General features: G+C 40.7%; 1 protein-coding gene across 2 annotated transcripts in view; it reads right to left on the bottom strand.

The window, feature by feature from the left end:
- Positions 1 to 26,561, bottom strand: part of dpp6a (dipeptidyl-peptidase 6a) — a 165,496-nt gene that overhangs the window by 104,321 nt on the left and 34,614 nt on the right. The window lies entirely within an intron of this gene.

Below are 26,561 nucleotides of genomic sequence, written 5' to 3'. Positions count from 1 at the left end.
CATTAAGCTACTGAGGTTCTCCATTCAATGCCTTCCACCATCTTTAAAGGGCATCACCTGGCGTGCTTTGAGTTTGAAAAAGCATTTGAATATGAGTTGAAAAGTGTTGCATTTGAAGATTTGGACGAGGTCTTGACAAAAGATCAAATGAACTGCAAATTATAAGTGACTGTATAAATGTATTTTCTAGTATAGAAAAAAAACCATTCCAAGCAGCAAATAGTTGAATATGATATGAAGGTGTACTCACCGAGGAAAGGGTCAACATGTTAAATGTATCGTGTGACTCACTGGAATTCATACCATGGGCAACATACTGATCTTTGCTAGTCTCCTTTGTGTTCTTTATTCTCTGTGTAAAATAGTAAAGTCAGATGTAGTACATCTTAAGAGTAGCCTTCGAGTCAAAACACTTGAACACAAAAAAGACAAATTGCAACAAAGGTGAAATCTTAAAATGCTTGCCTCCTCATTATAGCTCCATCAATACCCCCCAGACGTCGTTATATGGGTTGGGTTTCCTTATCTGACCATATCCTCAGAGTGAGGTTGAATATACAGTGTATATAAATACTGTATGAGGCTATAAAGCACCTTGTCTAAGTGGGTCATAAATTACCTGGAAGCATTAATTCTCAGAGCCCTATCAGCTGAGTTATGGCCTCTAGCTCAAAACAGGAGAATGGACAACACCCTATAACTGTACAGCTGAAACTTGATGGATGTTTCGGCTACACGGGTGGTAAAGGATTCCAGATTCCACCCCCGCCCTGTCCTGCAGGGCTGTTGAAGGGGTCACGGGAGTTTGCCCATCCAATCTGGATGCGTTTGCGGATTTGGAGAAGGCTTACTACCATGTCTCCTGGGGAGTCCTGTGGGGGTACTGGCGGAATATGGGACATAGGGATTATTGCGATGAGCCATCCGGTCCTTATCTAACCAAAGTGAGAGCTGTGTCCGTATACTCGGCACAAAGTCAAACACGTTTCCAAGAGCCGTTGCTCTTTCAGGATGAAAGGGGCCAGCTGACGTAGTTCGGGCATCTGATCAGAATGGACTTTCCTTGGCACTCCTTGACGCCTCGTTTAAAAGGTTGTCAGAGCATGCCCAAATGGAAAGAGGGGCCTGGGTAGACCCAGATTATGAATCTATTTTGGCCTAAAAATGCCTCAGGGTCCCCCAGGAAGAGCTGGAACACGTTGCTGGGGAAAGGGGCGTCTGGAATACCCTGCATCTGCTGACCCGGACCACAATAAGCAAAATTGTTTTATAAAATAATGGTGTTAAAACCAACCTGGTGAAATTGACACTTTCACAAAGAGGCATAACGGAAATTGAAAAGTTGAGAAAAGCAGTTACTTAACAATAATCTGATATGGATTTCAATCATGACGCCAAGCCTGACTGGAGATTTTTTTTTTAAAACTACTACTACGCCTACTCCGGCATGGCATTTTGCATCGCGCAGATATAAGACCTTTTCAGAGGATGAATCCTTCTGACTTAAGTGATCCTAATGCCACCATCCGGTCAAATCCCCTTGTCCTGTAATGTATTTCAACATGTACTAGATAGAATGGCACAAAGTTTGACACCGACCTCCATAGTCCCTAGACAATGACTCCGAGTGACTTTGGTGATCCCTTGACATTTCCTCGAGCAGCATCATGAGATTGGTGTGTGGTTTTGACAGAGAAATATGAAAAACCGGTTGACTGATTGCCATGAAATTTGGTCCAGACATTTATGTCCTGCTCCGGATGATTTGTAATGTCTTTGACTTCACATCGAGCTCCACTACCATGTCAAAAAATCCTTTTAATCCAGTTTGGTGGTTTATGACCAAACATCTGCAAAATGAAGGACTTTGCCATGAGACTTTGCTGTAGTGTTTTGTGCTATTCCACAGCTGAGCATGCTAACAAGCTAAGTTAATGAGACATATTAAGATCACTGTTTTGTAGTACACCATATGATATGCAAAGTGATATCCATGTGTAGGATCTATGAAGTATTCCATTGAATGACTAATCCATTTTATAATCGTTCATTTTCTGCTGATTGACGATTCAATGAATTGACTAATTATTGCAACAGTATCATGTATCCAATTCTGCTTTACAAGGAAGCATTGATATGCAGTTGTACAACCATCAGCTTGTTCTTCTGAAAAAGGAGGAAACCATAGTCACACAAAATGGTATTTGTTCCTGATTCCCTGCAATCAGACACACAATACCTTCCTGTCAGCTCCACAGCTCCCAAAAAAGATTTGAGAGACTTACGAAGAAAGAGAGGAAAGAGGAGGGAGTGGTGGGCATGGGGCGGCAATGGTAAATCAGAAAAAATCTATTGTTCCTGTTTCGTGACCTGATGACAAATAACAAGAGAAATGTTGAAAAACAAGTTGGAATTGCAAACTGGTATATCATCTACTGAACGCAATCCTTATCTGAGAGAATATTAGTCTCCGCTCTGATTAAAACTGGCTCCGATACTACATTTCTAGAGCCACAGTATATTTCAAAGTATTTTATTTCTCTTTTAGCTCAGAGGAAAAGGGGTGGTTTAGCAGACTGGTAATCTTTCCTGAGAACCCAAATATGCTGACCCCAATGTCAAGCAATGATTTAAAATGTAACTTACACTCACAGTTGTCTGAAAAACTGTCACTGAAGTTAAGATGTCCAGTCTCCTGTGAGAGATGGAGAGTGGTAGGGTGGGTCTGAGCACCGATGCTACATTTAACTGAGATGCAAGTCGGTTGACTGCATTTACGCTGGGTTTTCCGCCACTTTCCCCTGCCAAAACTTTAGTCATGTACCTTACTCTCCATCTACACTGAACTTTGAGACAGTGTACATCATTCAGCAAGTTTGGAGTGTGGAGTGCTTTTACCACTGTACTATACTTCAATTCTTCATGGTAGGTAAGAATAATGCCAGCTATTATTGCACACCTTGACTGTGCCAAGCCAACCTTAAGTCCAGCTCTCATTTGTCTTCCAAAGTAGCTGGAGTTTGGAGCATTAGATCTGCTCCAAAACATAGAGCGAAGAGATGATACCAAATTGATTGTAGTCTCTTAACAAAATAAGACTACAGTCTTAAAGTGATGGTTCGGAGTAAAATGCACCCAAGGTAATTTCCACGATGACATCCATCCTAACACCCCTTCGGAAGCATTTTTAGCGACATTTGAAAGTTTGTAAGTACACCAGGAGTTTATTTAAAAGAACACTTGCCCGATAGCTTCTATCCTCGGCTGCTATGCTACCGCAGCGTAGACGCCACTTCCGTGTTTACCCAGCCGATGCCGTGACGCGAGTTTCACGCTAGAGTATGAAAAAGTTCCGCTGAGTTTTTATAAATGCTTGTATTATCAGGTCACTTTAATGACAAGCTTCCATGTTCAGTCCCTGAGCTACATAGGCTTCCAAGTAGATTTGGTTAAGGAGACCTTGTTAAATTCTATCTGGGCAATGTAATAGAAAAGGAAATCCAAAACGAGTCAACAAACAACCAGCTCTTGATCGAAATGGAGTGGCAGCTGTGTGGACTGAACTACACGAATACTGTATCAAGGCTACTGAAATGGCAATAAACAGCCATAAACTGTGCATATAAACAAAACTGAAAAGCCTCATTCAAACCCTAACTTCAATAAATGAGGAACAGAATATGTTGATGACCGCGGACTGACTTGCTGAATATTATCCGAGATATAGGGCAGAGCAGACAACAACTGCTAGAAGGGATTTAGTGCAACAAAAAGAACTGGACTGACCCGTAAAAGGCTTATATTCCACCTCACTGATTTTATAAACCACCAAAGGAGACAAAGATATTCATGGAAGAGCAAGATCCTCACAATAACAGACATCTTGTTTGATGATAGACTTGATCTGACAACAGAAGAAAGGCCTCTCTTAAACGTTGGTTAATACAGCCTCAGGTACTGAAGTGGATAACAGTGGGAGGTTAATGTGTGGTGATAAGGAGGGAATGTTGTGGTGGATTGACTAAGAAGGGTGGAGAAGTTGTGGCTTATGTTAGAGAACAGAAGACAATTAATGGAGTGTTCGCATCACAGGCAGTTTGAAGTGTTGTTGCTTGCTGTTTTTTTCCTTGAACTTGGGCCGAGTCTAATCTGTTAGTGGGAAAAGCGACAGATTTGGCTTGTGTAATGAGTTTACTTTTGTAAGGACAACTGAATGTGTAAGTGAAATATGAATGAATAAATTGAATTAACATCTTAATTAATAAAAATAAACTGATTATGGAAATCAACAAACAGATCGAAGTAGCAGGACATGTAAAATTGGCTGAAATTTTAAAATGTTTATTTTCCTATTTTTCATGTTTTTGCAACAAGTGCGATGTTGGACAGTTTTTAAAGCAAATTGTATGTTTGCAGCAGAGATATGGGGCACGACCCCAGAGGGATAACACAACATAATAAAATGCAGAAAATACATCACTCTAAAATCAGTCTTGGGTTCCCTAAGTAGCCATCTAGGCTTTTGTTGAGGCTTAAAGCAGGAAACTACATATGTGGTCTTTCTGATGAGCAAAACACAAAAACACCAGGTCTGCATAATAATTGTTTTTGTCTGAAGATGGTGTTCACCAGCTGTTATATTTTCAGAAAAATGTGTAAAAAAACAAAAAATTATTGCTTTTTCAGCCATGAAAAAGGATTTATTTTGTTTTGTTGAAAGGACAAAGCTCCCTTAATACAAACACAAACATGTATTTTGTAGGCCAGCGTCAGGAAATATTGTTTTGTGGGTTGTGAGGGTCCTCATTTGAAAAAAACTGAAATTTTACCGTGAGCATCTAAAAAAAAAAAAAAAAAAAAAGCTAAAGGAGATCTCAGCTGGAGAGCAGAGCCAGTTGCCACTGATTGACACTCAACAGAGTGGAGCCAAGTGGGGTGGAGTGCCATAGTGCAGATCAAATAGTGAAGAGTAAAGGTCGACAGTATAAGATGGGGAGAGTTTAGGCCACGCACACATGATGAGTGATGGAGATTAAAGTGAAGGGAAAGCTCCTGGGCACTGGAAGGCGGCAAGATTGATGTGGGCTGGAAGAAAAGAAAACAAAGCTACAGAGACGACGGGGATCAAGACACACTCCTGATTTAACGCCAGGTTTCATTCCGAGGAGCCACCCAGTCAAGTCGCCTGAACTGCATGCATCTGTATTCAGCGCTTGCCTTAGAACAGAAAGCGTTCATCTTTACCCTTTTAAAGCCACCGTCCTGGGGGAACACGATATTGACTGGCTCCAGCGGGTGCTCCGAACACCCTCTGAAGCATTTTGGTCCTACCTCCAGACAACATCGGGTTTCATTAGGTTCTCACCTCTCCTGGGATAACCTTTAAATAAATGGACAAACTTTTTAGGCTTCTCTCCAAGGAGAGCCTGATCTGAAGGATACTCTTCAAAGGTAGCAGAAATCTTTTGCAGGCTCATTAGGCTGTTTTGCAAGGAGCGATAAGACACGTCTTTAACAGCCAGATGAGACCACTCCCTTGAAGACAGAGACCGCTTTTTAAAAGATAGTTGAGGAAAATATGTTTTAAACTCAAGTTACCTAATATCTACCCCTCCCCTTCAAATGATGTAAAATACAAACCAAGTACAAACATGTCTCCCTTTAATCTTAATCAAATCGTCAGTAAGCGTAGCTGTTTAGTATGCGCTTCCCCAATTGTTCCCAAAGCCACGAGCGGAGTTGTGACTCAACAAATCGATCTCACAAAGCTCTTCAGCTGTGATGCACTGCACTTTATATTCCCTAACAGGCTACATGATCTTCACACTGCATACAAACTGTCTTAAGCTTTTTCACTCGCCGCTTCCTGCACACACACACACGCAGCTGCACAAGCACACACCAGCAGGAGCTTCCTTCCATCGCCGAGAGTCGGACTCACCCTCCACAATTTCTTGGCCGACTCCACCCTGGAGGGTTTCCTGCGAAGGCCCAGCGACGTCCCCATGGCGTGATCGAAAATCATCTTGAAGTAAGGGTACCTGCTTAGTGCCCGCTTGCCACTCACTATCCCGAGGACACTGTAGCTGCTCTGCAAAAAAGGCACTGTCTGCTTTGACAGCCCACCAGCCTTTCCCATTTAAGAAGCAGCCGCCACACCCAGAGCCATTACTCTGTGCATTTCCCAGCAACTGCATGAAAACAAAAGCAAACCCGCCAGCCCCTCTGTCTCCAAACCCTGCTGCATATTAACAGGCCCTAATGGAGGCCGGAAACCGCCGCTGCCAAGATTAGCTTTCACTTTTCTGCCCGAGGCAACCCTACGCCAGGAGAGTCCTCATAAACAGCATCTTAACTTATTCAAATTGCATGAAGCAACTCCCTTATCAGCGTCACAATACGATTAGAGGGCTTAAGCTAATCAGCGGGAGGAGGTCGGAGGTGCGGATGCAGTGTGAGTGCGGAGGGGTGAACGGATGTAATTCAACACCTCCATATAGGACGCCAGTGAGGGAACAATCAGTGCTAAACTGTTTATTGAGCTATTACAGCCCTTGCATGGCGGGGTGCACTGACAGGTAAATGGCTGATTTGAGATCACGAGCCTGCAGTTGGGAGTGTTGGCATGTCTAGAGTGCTGGCACTGAAAATGTTTCAGCCAGAGGGAGAAACACTGCTAAAATGTCTGTGTTTTAGTTTAAGGATCCCTATTAGGGCCACAACGCTACCCTTATTTGTCACAAATAGGCTGGTACAGGTTGTTTGGTCTGGTATGCAACATCCTTTGAGTACGCCGTGTAACCCAAACTGCCAAGCTACTCTATTAATGTCCAGCACATGTAGAACAAAAATCCTGGCCTCATAGACTGTAAGTGGATGTAGTTATTGTGACATCACCCATTGGTTCGTAAACTACAGGTTTGAAGCCTCGAGTTCGGTATTTTGGCTGTCGCCATTTTGGATTTCAGACAATAAACCAATAAAGTAACAAGTAAATATATAATTACACAAACTCTTAATGAAATAATTTTCCACAAAACGTTGTCTTTATACATATCATAACCCAAACTAGACCTCAAATAATGACTCAAACCATCGGAAAAGCAATAACTTCCCTCGTATATTTTGTTTTTATTCCGTCCAGATGCGGCAGGCGTGATTAATCTCAGCAGAAGCCTCATATTCACTATTTCAGCCTCGTCACGAACTGATCTCTCGCAATGACAGAGCCAATAAAATATGACAGATCTACTTTTGATGTCCACTGCAATCATCATTAAGTTGCCCACATGTGTAAGAGATTAGACACTACGCTCAGAAAGAGCTTTCCATCCCTGCTTGTAGCGCACACCTGTGTCAAGTGAGAGTGTGTGTGCAAATGTGTGGGTTCGTACAAAATTGCAATATTTGCTCACTTGGGATCGTAGTTAATAATGAAAAACCCCACGCTTTCACTCGAAGCAGTGATTGGCATCAGCTCCTGCACAGACGTTTAATACAATATTGGTTATTATTAAACCTAAAGCTGCTAATGTAGGGGAGCCTGGATATTATTAATACACTGCAACCCTGTTGATGCCAGATTGAAATTCTGAATATTTTATTAGAAACTTCTGGCCCAGAGGCTTTTGGTAACAAGACATACTCTCATCAGTTTGCAATAATCAATCTCTTCTAAAAGTAGTAAATGCATAAATATGCATTTTCTCTTAAATGAAAGGACGTCACAGAAGTATAAAAGCTTCTTTCTGCAACAAAGTCTCTAGAAACTCTGTCATTAAACGATTTATGGTGTGTTAAATGTGGTCTTTATTGTCTAATGGTACTCATTGTGGGAAGTACAATAAATGGCACATTTCTGAATATGTGACAGAATGTCAACGCACTTCAAAAGCACAGCCTGTAGGCCTTTTCATGAAAAGCTGTGTGTCGGGATTACAGCCTGGAATCTGTAGCTTCACATACGTCTGTTTACCAGCCGTGCTGCTGCAGCTATAGGATTAGCCTGCACACTGTACAGCAGCTACAATAAACACACGAGCACTTAGGGTCGTGTGGAGGGAAAAGCATACTGTATAATACATACAAAGAATTATTTATTGGTTGGTTTATGGTTGTAAAAGCTGTCTGCTTGTGACCTTATGGCAGAGATGACGACCGGTTTGTAGCAACATTGGTCCGATAAAATAAAGGCCATAAATAAAAGATATAAAAGGTTTCAAAATATGTATCTCTCTATGTTGGTTCTTACCCATAGTACCATGGCTATCTAATATTAATGGTACAGTTAGTAAAAAACAAAAGAACAACAGATTTATGTCTTATGCAGTAAAACATATTTGCTACTTAACTAAAAGTAAAGTGATACCAGTACGTATAAGTAATTTTAAGAATTTTAAGCATAATATGTTGTGCATTATTTTTGACCATGACATTTTCAGATGATCCCACAGCTAATCAAGACTTTGAGGGGTTGAGACTAAAAATATGCTTAATTCCGAGACCTTCAAAAAGTGATCTTGAGACCGACCTCACGTTCTATAACACTGTTTACTTGCTGTAGTTAATTTCACTTTACACGTAGCTTAATGTGGCATAGTAATCAACAAAGAAAAGAATAAAGCGAGTCCAGAGAGAGGAACAGGCCAATTATATCACACACCGAACCCCAATAGAAGCACCCTCTATTTTCTCTATTGTGACATATGGGACAGTTAAGTATTTATCAGCAGGGTGTATAATTCAGGCTGTGTCCAACCACTGTTGCAGCCTCATCCAAGGCCTTCATCGGTCAGTGTGAGGCTGACAAACGGTGACCGATAAACCGTGCAGGCTGCGTTCTGCAGCTGCTATATGGCTGACAGCCCCTGAAATGGATTACTAATGGATCAGATGGTGCAAAAAAGACAAACTACTGAAGGGCTCTGGGGGGGATGGTAACACCAGGGAGGCCGCTACCTGTCTGTTTGACTAGAGAGAGAAAGAAAAGATGGGGCTATGCTGGGAGGAAAGAGGACATAAAATGTGAGAGGGAAGGGCAGGAATGAAAGGAGAGTGCAGAGGGGAAGGAAAATGAATAGGAATCCCTGAGAAAGTGACACTTTTGAAAGACTCGGAGGCACTTTGGCGGCAGTGAACGCTGAGCTTGGCGGGCCTTGGGAGGAAATATCCATTGGGATGGAGGGGGAGCGGTTGGATGTATTTTCCTCAAACCTGCACACACACACACACACAACACACTGACGCCTCTGATGTATTACCACCACAGCAACTGAGCAAGCACGGATGCGGCAGCGCTGGGAAATTGTCATTAATGTCTCGTCTGCGCTTCGTTTCCTGTCAGATCAAAGGTGACGAGGGAGCCGCGTCCTCGAGGCCAAACACGGATTTAAAGACGGAGAACATGTGAACGTTTGGTGTGTGTCTTGCATTGTGCCCCTTTGTAGATTGTGCTGACGCAAGCCAAGCAGCCGTCACATGGGAGCGTCAGCAGTGTGATGGTATAACTCCTTCAGAACCAAGTTGCAGAGAGCTCTTTTGCAAAGCTGCATCCCCTGGTGCCCCCCGTACAACACAGACAGGATGCTATAACCGTCATTATTAACAGTCTCATTTGAAGGCCTCAAACCCTCCAAGGCAAAGGATATAAATGCAACTTATTTTACCTTTTTAGAGCACTGCTCCTCGGGGCACAGGAGAATGGCATGCCTCCACCCCCCTAATGGTACCCATTTGGCCAGATCAATTTCTGGAATCGCTTTGCATTAATGCCAACCATTATCAAAAGCATAGCGTACGTTTTTATATTCATTTCTAACATTCCAGACGGTCATTGGTCTATTAAATATGCTATAGAAATGTCATTCTTTATTGTCACGATTATGGTATTGCCGTATGGTAATGCAGTAGCCAGAAGGAACCATTCTAAGTCTCCTTAATGGATCCTTCAAGGACACTCCAACATTCAGAATTTGAGAGTTAGCTGCGGACTAGCGTTGTTTTTGTGATACTTTGAGGCCAAAAATGGTACCAGACATATTTTGGACAATGGCTGACTGTCATATTTATACATGTTTTTCATTAAAGAGGATTTAACCATCACAACCAACATTGTAGGAACAAACAACTGCAACAAAATCCACCTTATCAATTGCTGTCCATGTCTGAGTTCTAAAACACTTATTCTTTAAAGAAACAAATACACAATTACATATTTCAACACAGTTCTCTTCAATTAGGTGGGTTTTTTTAAATTATAATTACTATTATTCCATTAATGCAAAGCATACTCTCTTCAAGCATTAATTTGTAGAAATGGTAAAATATGTTGATGGTTAAAATGATATTGTCAGCATCATCTCAATGATAAAAAAATTATTTTCCAGCGTACCACAAAGCATGTCCTCGGAAGATAAAACATTGCCTCCCCTAGACACATACTATGTAATATATATGTTTTACTGCGAGGCACTTTAAAAATACAGCAGTCCCTCTGCTGTGTTTCAATGAACCTGCCATCTGCTTTTCAGTTTTTTCACAACCAGCATCCATTCCATACACAGAAAATGAACTCATTCTACAAACAGCCTTCTGTATACTCACTTATCAAATAATTTTCTATTTCTATTGTTCAAATAAAGTTATTTTACCCCCGTTTCTAAGCACATCCATCTCCATAGCTACAGAAAAGCAATATTCTCAGTTGAAAATAAAAACATTTTTTTCTTCCCCCATTCCCTTCGGTTTGTATCTGAGAGTAATTCTTCACGCACATAGAGGGAGGCGCATTTGTCCTGACGGCCTCTCGATGTCCTGTAATGGTTGTATGGATTCCAAACAAATAAAATGCGCTGAGGTCATTTGTTTGGGACTGTATCTCCCAAGGCTCTCTACATGCAACGTGTACGTGCAGAGTTGTGTGTGATCTTCTGCAGGAGGAGTGAGGAGCAGATGTTCTTTGTGAAAACTGTCTGAGAGAAGCAGAGAGGTTATTACGTTGACAGCTGGTTCAAAAGGTGGTGAACATCCGGGGGGGGTGAAACATAGGGGGGTTGGAGTGGTAGACTTGGGTGTTATGTGTGTGAGCGAGACTTGATAAATTCAAGTTGAAGGCTTCATGAATAAGACTCAAAGGTAAAATCCACTATACCTACTACTGAAATGATCAATTGTAGGATTAGGGGAAATATATTAGGAATGGAATACAGTATTCATGTTTTCATGTGTGTATATCACAATTATCGTGTTTTTGGTAGCCTACAATGAACCGTTTATAGCTACAGGGAGCAGAGCCTCTTGACGCACCAACATGTTTCTATAGTAGCCCAGAACTGACTAGATTAACAATGGCATTTTTATATTGGTTGTTGTTGTTGTTGCTTGGCCATTGAATCCTAAAAGAATAGTCCTTCAACTAGGATGCGAGCATCTTTATAGGTTTCCCATTTGTGGTCCATTTGTATATAAATGTCATCCTATTATATTGAGCTATTTTGCCGTATTTGTGCTTTCATGAGGAGGATATCTGTGTTACCATCCAATGTACTTTCCGAAAGTTGGACTGTGTGAGACAACAGCATGCAAACAAAGAGAGAACGTCCAAGCTCCATCCAACAAAGCTGAGAACAGAATGTTCTTCCCCGTTTCTCTGCTGTGCCAGGGCTGGGGATTAAGCATTTGGTTCCATTGTCTGTTAAATATCATATCTTGCACAAATTGGAAAGACGATGCAGTGCATTTCAGCGGCCAGATTAGATCTACATATTACATGAGTTCCATGTTCAATGACATTGTTTTTCAAAGTTAAAATGTTAAAGGTTACTGTCTTTTTATTGATTAGTCCTACACAATCTGGCACATGGCAAACAGTTTGGTCAAGGTTTGTGTTGCACATGGACACTTCATGGTTATGGCTCCCCAAAAAAACTGCTTCTTAAGGTGCAGATAGATTATAGTTTGAGTACATTAAAGGTATGTTAGGCAAGAAAAGAGAGAAGGTTAGAGAAGGTGAAATATCACACATTTATATTCAATAAAATGGTTCAAAAAGGGTTTGCTGCTTCCCTTTTAGCCATATCTCTTTAAAAAGAGAATCTTAAAAACGATTAAATGATAGTTTGATGTTGGATATATCACACCCTTACACATTACCTTGTCACATAAACAATGCACACCTTCCTTGGCATTGGAATCATATGCTATAGTATCATGCAAGAAATCCAAGTAATTTAAGTTGTACTGCATTATGCTCTTTAATATGCTATTCTGTTGGCGGGATTTGGCGGCATCTAGTGATGAGTTTGCACATTGCAACTAACTGGAATTCCTCCTGGGTGCTAAGCATGTAGGAAAACTATGGCGGCTGATGCAAAAACTAAAAAGGTATTTCTAGGGGTAATGTTTGGTTTGTCGATTGTGGGCTACTGTAGCTCTGAAGATGACCCACTCCATGTGAAGATTCAAACAGCTCATTCAAGGTAACGAAAACACACTTATTTCAGGTTATAGATTCCCCCTTAATGCTACACACTGGTCCTTTAAACAGAATAAGACCTCCAGTTGACGGCTGGGTGTCTGCCAAAGTACCTGTAGTAGTAAATTCAGCCAGCATAACAAGGTTAAAGCATAGTCTTAATACTCAATGACAACTAATTTCAGCAGAGACACAGAGACATGTAAACTTGGTCCACACAGTCATGGACCTGTGTTGGGGACAAGAAACAAGGTTGCTGATTTAATGTTGCGCTTCAGTGGGCCGACGCCATTCAAAAGGACTCCAGGTCAAAAAGGCGGGCAATGAGAAAAATAGAAGAAGAAGAAAAAGGCGAGGGGAAATAGATCGGAAGAGAATGGGGGGCTCGGTTCTACTGAGGCGCTCTGAACAGGTCAGTAAGAAAAGGAAGGTAATTTTAGTTTGTGAAGAGTTCTGGAAAGCACCCAGACAAGCTTGCCAGCAATAAAACATAAGTAACACTTTATGTCAGTAAGGGCTATTATATAGTATGAGCCTACTTGAATATAATTTTACAAGAATAATCTGAATTTAAGCTGTAAGTAGTGATAAACGGACACTCACGTCAGGCAGGATGGTGGTTAATACGCCTGGCCCAGCCTAAACGTTTTGCCAATTCTGAAAGCTATTCCAACTTTTTTCAAGCATCCTTTGCCCCTAAAAATGCTTGTGCAGCAGATAAAATTATAATATCTGCAAAAAATCTAATTTGTCTTTGTTTTAGGGCCCAAGCATGGATTGCTGTATTATTTCCAAGCTCGAGTGGACTCTGACCTGCAGGGCGTTGGCTGTTATTGCATGTACTCACTGGCAGTCAGACTTGCAAATTGTAATCAGAAACATATTAAACTGCAAAAAATCACCAAGGGCACCAAATGAGGTGGGGCGGATTAGTTTAATTTAGATGTTTATAATGTGTAATAGCTAAAAAATGTCTCTGTTCGACAACAAAAGGAGCGAAAGTTGGAGGGGAATAATTAACGTATTAAAAATAGCACAAGCAGATGGCTGAAAGCAATACCTCCGTTTAACAATTAACACAGAGAGAGAGAGAGCGAAAGATGGAGACGATAGCAACACGTTCAATTTAAAGCAACAAATGTGAAAACCCATTTGGAAATTCTGCACATTATAGACATACCATGCTTTTCCTCGCATTCACTCCATGAGCAGCGACACTCAAAATCCTTCCCCGTGTGTATACGCTTTCAACATTTTGTTTCTTCAGACGACTTGCATCAGTACTGCACAATCACACTCCTCTCTATCACTGATAGAATACAGAACTGCCGAGTTCAACGCCGAGCAACCTTACAATCAGAGACATGCCGTTTCCTATTTTTAACACACCTCTGAACGGCAGCAGTTTTCTGTTTGACATAAAAACTATGAAAAAACAAAACATGTCAGAGCGCCCCTGAGATTTCAGCGTTTAAGGTTTTGGCGGCTGAAAGTGTTTCAGCCAGACACCTGGCAGAATGGATTCACCTGAAAAACAGCAAAGTTTGGAACAGACAATAGAAAAGTGTTTTTTGTTCTCCGGGGGGAAAAAGGTGCAGAAATAACAGCGCTGAGATGCACTTTGTTCAGCTGCGGATTGTTGGGTGTTGATGTGGAAACCTGTGTATCTGTCACCAGTCGTTACCTGCAAGGGAACTCTGCCCTCTGTAGTGTGTCTCGTAGAATAATGATTTGTTGTGCTGCTGAAATGAATCCATGTACCATGTACTGACTTTAAGTAACATCATTATCTGAAAAAGAAATATCTAGACTATATAAACAAACACACACAGGGTGGTTGAGAGGTTTGGTGTTTCTGAAAACTTTGGGCGAAGTGATGCGATCATCATTAAGGCCATATTAGTTGGTCAGGACTAAAGATGGAAACACTAGAATTCTCTGCTCCCGTCTTAACACTCACTATCCGACAGGATGAGCAAGACTCCATCCACAAAGAGCAAAATAACGGTGGTGAGACTGTACAAGGGAATTACTTCTAGCTGATCGATCTGATTTATTGATCTCACCATGATCTAGTGTAAAATAGTGCATACTCCCATACATGTACATCTTCAGCTTGTTTTAGGACGATTTAGCATAAGGTCTTTCAGCATAGTCTTGTTTTCGATTTTGTCCATTGCCCATTAACCTGCCTCATTTACTTCCAAATGGTGGTGCAATAAATCCGGATCGACTTTTATTGATTATTTAGTCAATTACTATAATTTATTGTTTTGTCCATGGAATGCCTTCCAATGTTATTTCCCCGGGCCCAAGGTAGCATCTTCCAATACATGGTTTCATCTGGCCAACAGTCCAGGACCGAAAGATGTTCAATTTGCAATCATATATAACAAAAAGAAGCAGCATTGGCACATTTCAGAAGCTGAAAGATGGTTGAACAACTAGACAAAGACCAATTTACCAAAATGGTTGCTGATAAATTATCTGTCAGTAGATAGACAATAGATGACTGACTAATGGTTTAAACTCTACATGACGTCGTATTAATCATTCAGTCATTTCCTACATTTCCCAGAACACCTCTCAGTAACCCCAAGCAGAGGTGTTTTCATCAGCAGTGAGTAGATAAAGACAGCTTCCAAGTCGAATTACATTATTTGCACGCGAACACTGAAACTTAACAGCCATAAACACTAATAAAAAAAAGCTAAAAAAGTAGTGTAGATGAGTATTTCTCATTTAATTCTCAAACCAGACTACAGGAGGCAGCATTAATGATGTATTTTTTGAATAATGTAGACACCAATAACAGAAGCTATGGATGTAAATTGTTGCTAAATTAACACACACACACACACACACACACACACGGCTGCGATGGTATAATTCTGGCCTTTCCATTATGAGGCTTGCTCAAGGACAGCCGGGATCGAAGGCCGCAATCAATGGATTACCCAGCAGCCCAGAGTTCTTACGATACTGACCAATGTGCTCCATCGTCAGTTTGGGTCCAATTAAGATGTTTACATTTTAGTGACACACTTCTTCATGGGAATTGTATTACAAAAGGATTGGATGGAATTTTACCACCCGAGCTTAATCAAAATGTCTTTTCTCCTGCTGGTATCATCTTATTTTTCAGTGAATCACATCAAGTAGATGCAATCTACAGAGTGTTGTTTGTTCAAAGAGCTCTGACATGGCCTTCGACAGGTGTGGGAATCTACTTTTAAGTTGGTCAATGAATTGAATGCATGCAAACTCTCTTAAGTGCTCTTAAAAGGGGTCATATTATGAAAACCCAGTTGGATTTTTTTTGTGGGCTGCCCAGATCAGAAAACAATGTGTTCAGCCTGGCCTTAAAGAGACAGGCACTAAAACGGAGCGTTTGGGTCAGAGAGTGAATAGATGTATATTCAGATTATAGCATGAGAAAAATAACATGTTTTTGAGCATTAAAGCATTGTAATCATGTTCTAGTAGAAACCTAAAATACACTAATGAACCTCATCTGCATCCCAGCTCCATTAACGAATGATAATTTCTTCATGATTGCTAAAAGTTGGAGAGATGTTAAGTGCCTTTGACCCACTGATAATTTATTAATTACTTAATCTATTTCACTAACAACAAACACTATTTACAGCTTTGTTCTTGCCGTAGACTTCCATAACTGATTATTGCAAGACAAACAGTGAAAGATGCAACATACACATGTTGAGTTTTGAGAGACAAAAACACACATTAACACATAAATGTAAAAAATCCTCTCTTGCCTACTAACTACTGTAGTTTTCTTGTCTGGATCTTTCATTCAATCCAAACTATTTACATAATAATGAGAGCATTAATTAGCATCAAATCCTTGAACCCTGCGAATGTTAGTACTTCCTGCATTTGACTCCATTGCCCCTGAGGCAAAGAGTCGGCTGCTGTGCTCCTCCTGTCTGAGCAGGATGTGTCACACCCAGTCTTTATTGGCTTTCAGATATACTATTCATCTTTTATTACATTAAACACTATTCAATTACCTGCTTCTGGTTTTCATCAAGTGTGTCTCTGTTGGCCCCTTTGCCTTTAAGGCAAATGCTTTATCTTGTCCGCCGCCGTCCCTCCGTCTCTGTACTTTCCTTTCATCATCCCTCATCCCCCGTATCATTCATTTAACCTCACTTTGTATGGCTGGCCTTCAGTCCCCGCAGACGGCGCTTCCAGAACGACATGTTTCAGCTTCCTCACCGGCACCTTGGACATCATACACCTCACTCTGAGAAAGGCACAGGACAGCCTCTAGTGGTGGATCGGCAGCACTTCAAGTGATACTTATTTGTTCTCCCTCAAACCTCAAATACAGCGAATAAATAGTCTGATGCTAACATTCCCCTTATACAATGCTACATTGACCTGTTTCCATTAATCATGGGTGTTTTCAACATTTAAGCACCGTCAAATGTCAAAAAGCTATGACAATTGTATTTTTAAGCTCCCGGGAGCTCAATATGCTTGACAGATTTGCTTTGATTCACTATGATATGCTTTAACTTGGACGAGTACCCTGTGTCAAATCACATAAAAGAGACTTCTGTTTCAATTTTTAAAGTTAAAGAGAAAGACACACATGAGGATCTAAAGCTTGAAACCAAACCTGCAGATGCAAACTGGTTAAATTTAACCCCCCGGAGCAAACAGCAAGATTCATAAAAGAGTTAACTTAACTCCTGTGGGAGGATTTTTAGCAAACACCCCCGTACCAAATCACTTCATACAGCAATACACTTGCATGTAGAGATGAGTCTGATGTCCCACCAGTCACACTTCTATTCAAAGCTTGTTGTGCATGAGCAGGAACGCTTGACTTCTTTGCCTCTCCTCCCTAATTTTAGAAATACCACGTCCAGTCATAAATAATGACTAAATAAGCGCTTCGGTTTTCTGACCCATAAAAGTGAAACGCAGCAGAGCTCTTAAGACTCGCACTTGTGTGTCCGTGCATGAGCGTGCGGCTATGTGCACGTGTCAGAGAGACCGATAAGGCACAAGGGCTGTGCTTCAAACCCAGAAGAGGCGCATTTTGGCGACCGCCTCGCCGTCCTCCAGCTCCCCCTCTCTGTTGTCTGCCTCTCCCTGGAGTCGAATTGCCTCGTGAAGAGGTCGGATATGAATTCATTTTACGCCGAGACGAAGTTATTTATGCCCACCATCTGTTATCGTCAAGCTAGCTGCCAGAACGGCGGCGGCAACACAAAGAGGAATGCAGTGGCAGTCGGAGAGTTGCAGACGTCGGACAGTGGGACACACGATGCCACGTTGGTATTGATGGATGACCTTTTTTTCTCCAGTTATCTATAAGCTTTCCTCCGTTTACAACATTCCTACAAAGCACATGTTGCAAGAGACATGACATATAATAGAGATAGGGAAGAATGCATAAATTACGTTGATGAGAGGAGATGAGTGGTACAGGATTAGCTCATGTTGCAAACCTTCCCGCTGTGCATATTTAATTACTGGAATCATCACCCGTCACTCCAATCACTAGATAGAGACTAAGAGAGGAAGAAGAGTGGATACTTCAAGCTACATATATGTATATACACACACATATGCTTGCACACAACTTTAAAAATAGACCAACTTAGACACGAACACATTAAAATCAACTCCAGCCTCTGTTCCATCCAATCACGTGACTTAACCACGCACAGTTCTCCCGCCGTTAATGCGTACCTGATTCGGTTAGCAAGAGTTTCCTTGATTATTAATAAACCATAATGCCGTTTTACACCCCTCCGGGTGCATAATTCATCACTGGGGGGAAAATGCTGCACATGCGAGCGTGTCATGTTTGATCAACATGAAGTGTTGGAGGATTTGTTGATGAAAGGGCAAATTACCTGGAAGAGGATAACGGAGATGGAGGTCAAAGAGGCTCGTCACCGAAGATGTGGACTCTTACAGTAATCAAGTGAAGGCTCAGTGCTGTTATTGTTGACTGGAGGAGAGAGGAAATAATTACAGCTGCTGTTTTCTGCTTGGGATGCCAGTTATTCCCTTGGCTTTATTTGTTTTCTTTGTTGATACTGCAGGAATGTGAAAAGCACTGACCACACACATGCCACCCTGAATTGAGTTTGTGGACTGAAGACTCCCCCAAGTGCCATTATTGATTACTCACTATTTACTAATCAACCGGAAATATGTGGCAAGCCCTGTTTCTGTAATCAGATAGACAATTAGCAGTTCATTATTCTAAATGAATTAAAAGAAAGAAATGTAAAAAGAAAAGAGCATTGAACATAGAAGTGACTACATTTAGAAGCATGCAATCACCTGGTTGTTTGCCTTTTCATCCAGTCGAACATGTTCTGTGTGCTCTCTCTCATAATACTGTACACTGCAGCGAAGGTGACCAACTCTGTCAATGTCACTTCCACATTAAAGGAGACATAGTATGCTCATGTTCAAACACTTATTTTGTGTTTGCTTTGATTGATTTAGGGAGCAAAAATATGCTAATTCAAAAAGCAATGTACGTATGATTGTGGCATTATGTATCAGGATCAGGATGCTAGCAGCTCTGTGAGGCACAGTGGAGTTTTGCTTTTTTAGCTTAAAGCTAATGTCAGCATGCTAACATGCTAATGTTTAGTGGGTTTAATGTTTATTATGTGTACTTGTGTTTGCATGTTATTAGCTGATCAGTACTAAGCACAAGGTAAAGCGGCTGATTGGAATGACATTAGTTTGTTTTTAGTTTTTTGCTTTTTAGTTGCAAGTAAATTTATAGAGCAGACGCATTTTTCAGGGATGTGAAATCTTCTAATCTGAAGTCTAAATTTAATCCATTACACCAGCTCATGAGGGTGCGTATCACACAACAACTTTTGTAGTCAGGGGTCACCAGTATGCTACTTACATTAACCTCCAGAGTCTCTATACAAACTATTTTTAGTCCTCCTTCTCTCTCTTTTTCCTTCTTCTGCTATATCTCCTGCAAGTAGGCAAAATAGTTAGAAATAACAAGTGGAAAAAGGACTCCACCTATTGTTTCTCTAGTCTACCCACACACAAAAAATCGAACCTTTCCTATCTTTTTGTTTGTTTCACTTGTTTAGCCCCGTAATGTCGATCCAGTCATGTCAATAATATCACCCGTCATGTCTCGCTTCACTTAATAAAACCTACAGCATCTCCACTGGCTTTGTGACACGCGGGAGCTTAGACCTTCATGAGGACACAAGCCACTGAAATGATGGGAGTGAGGCAGGTAGACGAGACATTAATTTACGTCAAGGTTAAGAAATGGTATGGTCCAATTTGGGGGTGTATTACAAGATTCTTCCAGGCATGAATATGGGACATTACTGACATTATTTAAAAACTGTTGTTTTTACCTCTTTTGGGGGGGTACAAAATAGGGAGGTCAGATTGCCCCGATGTCTTTTTTAATGTCAATAAGTCGAGCTAGAGGAAAAGTCAGCAGGATTCATCATCTGGGGAACATGAATGTCTGGACCAATAGTTCCATAGTCTTCTGATCACTCAAAAAAATGTATAATACATTCACCCATTTCTCTCTCTCTGTTTCTCTCTCTCTCTCTCTTACACACACACACACACACACACACACACACACACACACACACACACACACACACACACACACACACACACACACACACACACACACACAAGGTGCCACCTGCTCATCAAGGTCTGATCTCATCCTAAGTCATACACCGGTGCCACAGCCATTAAACAATTACACAAATGCATGCATTGCTGGCGGTGTGTTTACTCACACAGCAGGATATCCTGTCACATTGTTATGTGACAATGCACTTATAGCAATCGGTGCACAAGGACCAACGTGAAGTGATTAATTCTGACAGCAAAACAATGAACCCGCCTGTGGAGCAAAGCGCTTAAAGTTAATGAAAAACAAAGTGGGTTGTTGGAGAACGAAGAAATAGAAAATATGGCATGTTATTATTTAACTGAATGACTTCACAGAATAATATATATTTATAAATAATATACAAATACATTAACGACTACATAAGGCTTTTGTTAATATTCAACTTTTGGTAAAAACGGTAATGCTTTCTATGAGGCTCTATGCGTTAGACACACTTTTGTTATATTATATGTGCTTAAAGCACTGAATAATAACAGATATGCACACTCGCACATATCCATAAATGCTTTATAGCAATAATCATAAGGTGCTAATTAAGCATTTTATAACAACTTATAAGTAGGTGACAAGGATTATAGTGTATCATAACTCCCATAGTTATTATACTTCCCATTTATTATAACCCTTTTATGATGCATTCTAATCAGTGCAATATAACGTGGTTATTAGTTACTGTAAAAGGTCACTGTTTTCTTTAAGAAGTCTATAAATATTATTACATCTACGCAAGAACAACACATTGAATCATTTCTACTGTGTGTAAAGCAAACAGTAAGTAAGTTATGATCACATCATAATCAATGCATCATTATAATGCATTATAATACTTCAGCACCGTGTTATGATTATTTTTTGTGAAGCATTATGTATATAAATATAAATACAAAGTGCTATAAGCAGATTGTAACATTGTTTACAATACATTATGGGGCATCATAGAAAGTGTTACCAATAACCTAATAGTATTTTTGGTATGTACTGTATAGTATTGGTGATAGCAATGAAAACAGACTAATCAAGATAAGTTATACACATCTGTACCTTTACTACATTTGTTCTGGACACATAGTGTTGTGCCGGGTGCCAAAAATGAACAGCTCTCAATGCAAATAGGGCAGGCAGTGTTTATGTTAATGATAGCACTTTGAGAATGCTATCATTTTGAAAGCAATATAGAAAAACCTGATATATATAAGCATAGGACAATATAATGTGAGAAAACAGCAAATTTGTTATCTGCCCATAGAGGGGGAAAATATGATCCCCATGACTTATTCAAAGCCCTATTTTACTCCCAAAATAACCTGCTGACAGTGAATAAAGATAGAAAAAGTGAATACAGATATAAAAGCATATTGCGGTATATATTTACTTCTCTGTACTTCATCATTATTATGTGTGTTATCTTAAAAAAAAAAACAAATCGGATATTTGCCAGTTTATTAAAATGGCCTTTCAGGGCTCGGCTATCTTGTAATCCATACAGAGAAGAATATCCTCTTTTCGTTTGTTTGTTTGTTTGTGTGTGTGTGTGTGTGTGTGTGTGTGTGTGTGTGTGTGTGTGTGTGTGTGTGTGTGTGTGTGTGTGTGTGTTTGGCAGAGGGATAAAACAAAAAGGAGAAAAAGGGTGTGGGTGTGTGTGTGTGTGAATGTGCAGCAGTGGATTTATTCTTCCCCCTCCATTTTCCTTCTTAATACAAAGTGCAGGGGAAAAGCCATTAGAGCGCGGAATAAGTAGATAAGTTAGGAGAGTGAAAAAAAGTAAAACTGTGGGAATACGTGACTCAGACCACACACACACACACACACACACACACACACACACACACACAATCACCTCTATGCGTGTAAGAGGTCTGAATCTTAGTATTTCTAGCCTGATATCTCCCGAGTCTCATTACGAATGCGCTGATCGTAGCAGACAGAGACAGACAAAACAGAGATGTTTATTCCTGTAATGGGGTCTTTGGAGAAAAGCAGAAATCACACCAAGGGGACAATGCTTTTATCTTGAAAGTGAAGATGCACTTTCTGCTTTTTGTCCGTCTTTTCGCTCCTTTACATGCCGTCGGAGAGGATGTCTAATTAATGAAGCTGAAATGTGAGACGGTGTGTACTTTTTTTCGCTTGAAAACGAAGCAGCTGAGGAAAGCAGAGGCTGGAGTGGCGAGCCAAAGACATTAAATAAAATCACTAGAAAGTTGAACTGGACCAAACGAGGGTGAAAGGCAACACAATACTGGACATTAAAATAAAATGTCCACTGAACTGTAAAAGTCTGCAAATGTAATCATCTTTAGAACTGACTTCTACAATCACACACCAGCCCGGAGTGAATGCAGATAACATGGGCTTGCAGACTGAAAGGGGGGGGGGGGGACATGTTTGATTAGATTGTAATGAGTTGTTTCACTAGCGGGGGAATCATCATCAGAGAGGATTTCAGACTGAGATCCTATCAAATGTATTGACAGAGAAGGATTTATCCCCGCGGTGGAGAATGCATCAAGCTCATTCCAAACAAACGCGATAATGAGTTGTTTTAAATGCATTGTCTGTTTGCGGGACATTAATTCATCTGTTAGGATTTCACAAACACTGATCAGTAACTTATTATATCATTATGATCGGAAGTTGAAACTAAGCCGTCTGGTGTGATAATATTCTAAATCAGGGCCTTGATTGGTGCTTATTTATTGCCAGAGCATCACTTTGGTCTTGGTCGCAAGAAAATCACACACAAAACACAGAAATGGCAAACACTGCAGTTCTTCCAATGGCCACTAGAGGCTGGCTCCAAAAGCGATTCAGCTTCAACCTGTTGCAAAAAACAGTTTGAATCTCGAAGCCATTCCTGATAACTGGACAGAGGGTGATGTTTTTTTATACAACTCACCCATTTTAAATATAGTAATGCTTAATGCTGGGTGGGGATGGCCACTGAGTGACAGGTGGGTGCCACCTCTTTGCCCATTGAGGAGTTAGGCCACGTCATCAACCTCCAGATTCAAACGGCTCTTCATTAACATACTGGTGATGACATTAAGACTGCGTCTATATATAATACAGTTTATTGCAATCAATATGTACTGATCCAGGTTAACAATATATTATTAGGAATACAAACTGAATTTAACAGAGCTTTGGAATGGTTGTATTTAGGGAGATTATTTTCTTTTTTTATTATATATCATAAGATGTCCCACACAGGGCCAAAAACGAAGGTAATGAAGCTGGAACGTTTTTTTATCATTACTGCAAAAAATCCTATATCGTCCCTTGTGACATCAGACCATCCGACATGGCCCTTTGCGGGGCTTTTGTGCGCCTGTCAGCGCACATCAACCTTTTCTAACAACATGGACGCGGATGGATGGAGAAAAATGCAGAATCAAGTACAAAAGATCCAAACGTCTTCTCATCATGATAACCCCGTCAGCACGTGTCCGTGCAGCTGTCCTTGTGGGGAAAGCATATCGGAGGCTTAAGGAGAGAGTGGCAGCTGAGGAGAAAAAGGTGGATAAAGTTTTGAAGTGGCAAAGCAGGGCTGTGTGATGGCCCTGCAGGGAGGCTGAGCCAGTGGATGAGCTCTTCATCCCAGTGGGCTTTAGTTCTCAACCACACAGCATGATGTAAATGTCACCTCCACCAGACTCTCATTAAGGCCACACAGCTGGATAGATGCCAAAGCTTGGATTGACATTAAAAAAAGGAGAGGACTAGGCAGGATGTGAGTGCTATATGGATACAGTATATGTGGATGTATTGTGCATATTAAATGTGTAGAGCAAGTACAGTAACAACACCTACAAACTACACCAATGAAAGAATGGGACAGGGATGACATCATCACATCTTTGCCTTGCAATAATCACGGCACAATCCGGTATTCAAAACTTGTTATACCTGACAAAGCACTTCTTCTATCCGCCGCCACGCTCTCAACTTGATGAATAGGGACTATACATCACTGTTTGTATTGATTTCAGATCATGTTGCAGTTCTCTGCACCAACAAGCACAACGACAGGACCACTGGTCAATAAATCAACCTCATGTTATATTCATGTACACCTCAACCAGAGTTTTAGCTCCTGCACCACACCGTACTGCACTAGAGATTGCAAAACAAGCTAGCATAGCTGGAACACAGATGCTTGGGTAGGGAGCACTTTAAATATGAAAGCACACAAACATATAAATAAAATGTTTGATGGAAGTTAACAATGTCAGAACATACTAAAAAACAACGTATGACTTTATGATTATCATTCATATAGTAGAATTTTTTGACAAGTTATTAACATGACAAAAGATTTTTGTCTTAAATGGGACTACATTTTACAAAGACGAAGAGTTATATGTCCAGATTGATTTCCTTAACATGTCAAAAGTATTCTACCTGCAAACGCACCTTCTATGTCATTGCTCTTACCAAGGTAAAACAAGCTAAAAGAAATCATAAATGTTCCTCAATCTCAACTGACGCAACCTCAAGAACACAACAGTCACAATAATGATAGTAGAAAATACTTTACTGGGTTTTTTACAGTTTATGTTGGGAAAGCAGAATCACTTTGTCTTGAGAAAAGACAAAAGTAAGCCACTCCACCTTCACTCCCACCATAAAAATATACGGTTATATTTATACATGTCAACAGATAGCTGCACGTTTGAGGTGTGGTATATCTGCGAAATGGAGGCAAACTATTCAACCCATTAACTCCCTCACCCTCCCTCACTTCTCAGCCTGTCCTGCAGTTCCTAAACATAACAAGCATTGTCAAGTACAAGCAGTAGGCAAACAACAGTTTTCAAGTTTTTGTAGCTCGCAATTTTTTTTATTAGCAATTATAATAGCAGCAAAGGTGTTATCATCCTGTAGCTGGCCTTCCTGGATCAGTCCTGTCACGTTCTAATTGAACATTTTCCAAACCCTGTGGCACCCTTTATAGACAACAAAATCCAACCAAACAGTCTGCAGTGTTATTGCTTGCAACATGGTGATTTGATGAGATTTTTATTTTGGGTACAAACAACAGACAGCAAACATGGATGTGGATGCTTCGTCAGATCCGGACTTTACCACATAAAAACGTAACGCAACACTCACTTCCAATCTGGACCTCGTGTTAAGACAATATGTGCACAATCAAACACTTCACATTTATCAAGTTTGAAGCTGATTCATCTGACATGCTTGAAAATATGAAACACATGTCAAGCTACCAAGTCGGCATGACCTCACACTAAACTCCAGCAGTGCTGTTTAAGCCTATTTCTGTACAGCCGTCTACTCTGACTGTCATAATTCCATAAGCCGATAACAGTGTAGAAAAATTAGTTCCTTGGTGTATTCACCCATGGAACTTTGCATGATATAACACTCACTCTGGTGACGTGACTGATGATTATCGATGCACCGACATCCATACTGGAGTCAGTATTAGCTCGATATCAGATATCGAGCTAATACTGACTCAAATATCTGGATCGGGTATCAGTGACAATGGGGGCGATCTATTCAGTTCTATGTTTCTATAGATATAATACAGTCATTACTTTGACCAATATGTTGCTGCATCAAACACTTTAATTGTAATTCACATTACATGATGCACCTACCTATATTATTATTCATGACCTGCATTCTGCTTTTCTGGGATAAACCACTAAACCAGGCCAAGCGTGCAAAATGACACTGGATTAAAGCTAAACTCAGCACTTACAGAAAAAGGACATTATAAAAAATGAGAATCTAATTTTGGGGCAAAAAAAGAGACCAGAAGTGTGCTGTGAGGAACAGCAGCAGAGGTGAAATAGCATCCATCTACCAGAAATCCATCCTGGAAAGGTCACTAGGAAACTGATCTAGGACATCCCATTTAAAATTAGGATGCAATATAGTATATATGGAGTGCATTTAATGTGCTCAGTATGTTGTGTAATAAAGAAAACTCTCCTGTACACCCGTACCCCTATTTAGGATGTTTAGACCTTCAACCATCTCAGTTTGCAGAGAGAACCTTAAAATTCAAAGTCACACACGGGCAGTAAATACAACTGACAATAACGATGCCAAAGAAGGGGGATTCAAAGACGCTAATGTATTCGCAAGAAAGACAACAGCGTGCTTTATAATTCTGGAGTAAACAGACAAAAGCCCCATAAACGTCGCCTCGCTGATTTATACTGTTTCAGCACCACGGAGAGCGACAGCGCGGAGGGCAACTGCAGAGCGAGTCAGTGTTTCAGCACCAGGGACAGCGCCGCGGGGCTGCACTTCCTCCCCGAAGATTTGGCAACGTTTCAGGCTCAGCCAGGTGCTTTGGAAGGCCAAACATGGATTACAACACAAAGGTGACCCCGGCGGAAAAATATGGAAACC

The sequence above is a fragment of the Eutrigla gurnardus genome (assembly GCF_963514095.1).
Source record: "Eutrigla gurnardus genome assembly, chromosome: 18".
In the NCBI taxonomy this organism is placed as follows: Eukaryota; Metazoa; Chordata; class Actinopteri; order Perciformes; family Triglidae; genus Eutrigla; species Eutrigla gurnardus.
The sequence above is the reverse complement of the archived record's forward strand: the minus strand, read 5'-3'. Positions and strand labels throughout refer to the sequence as shown.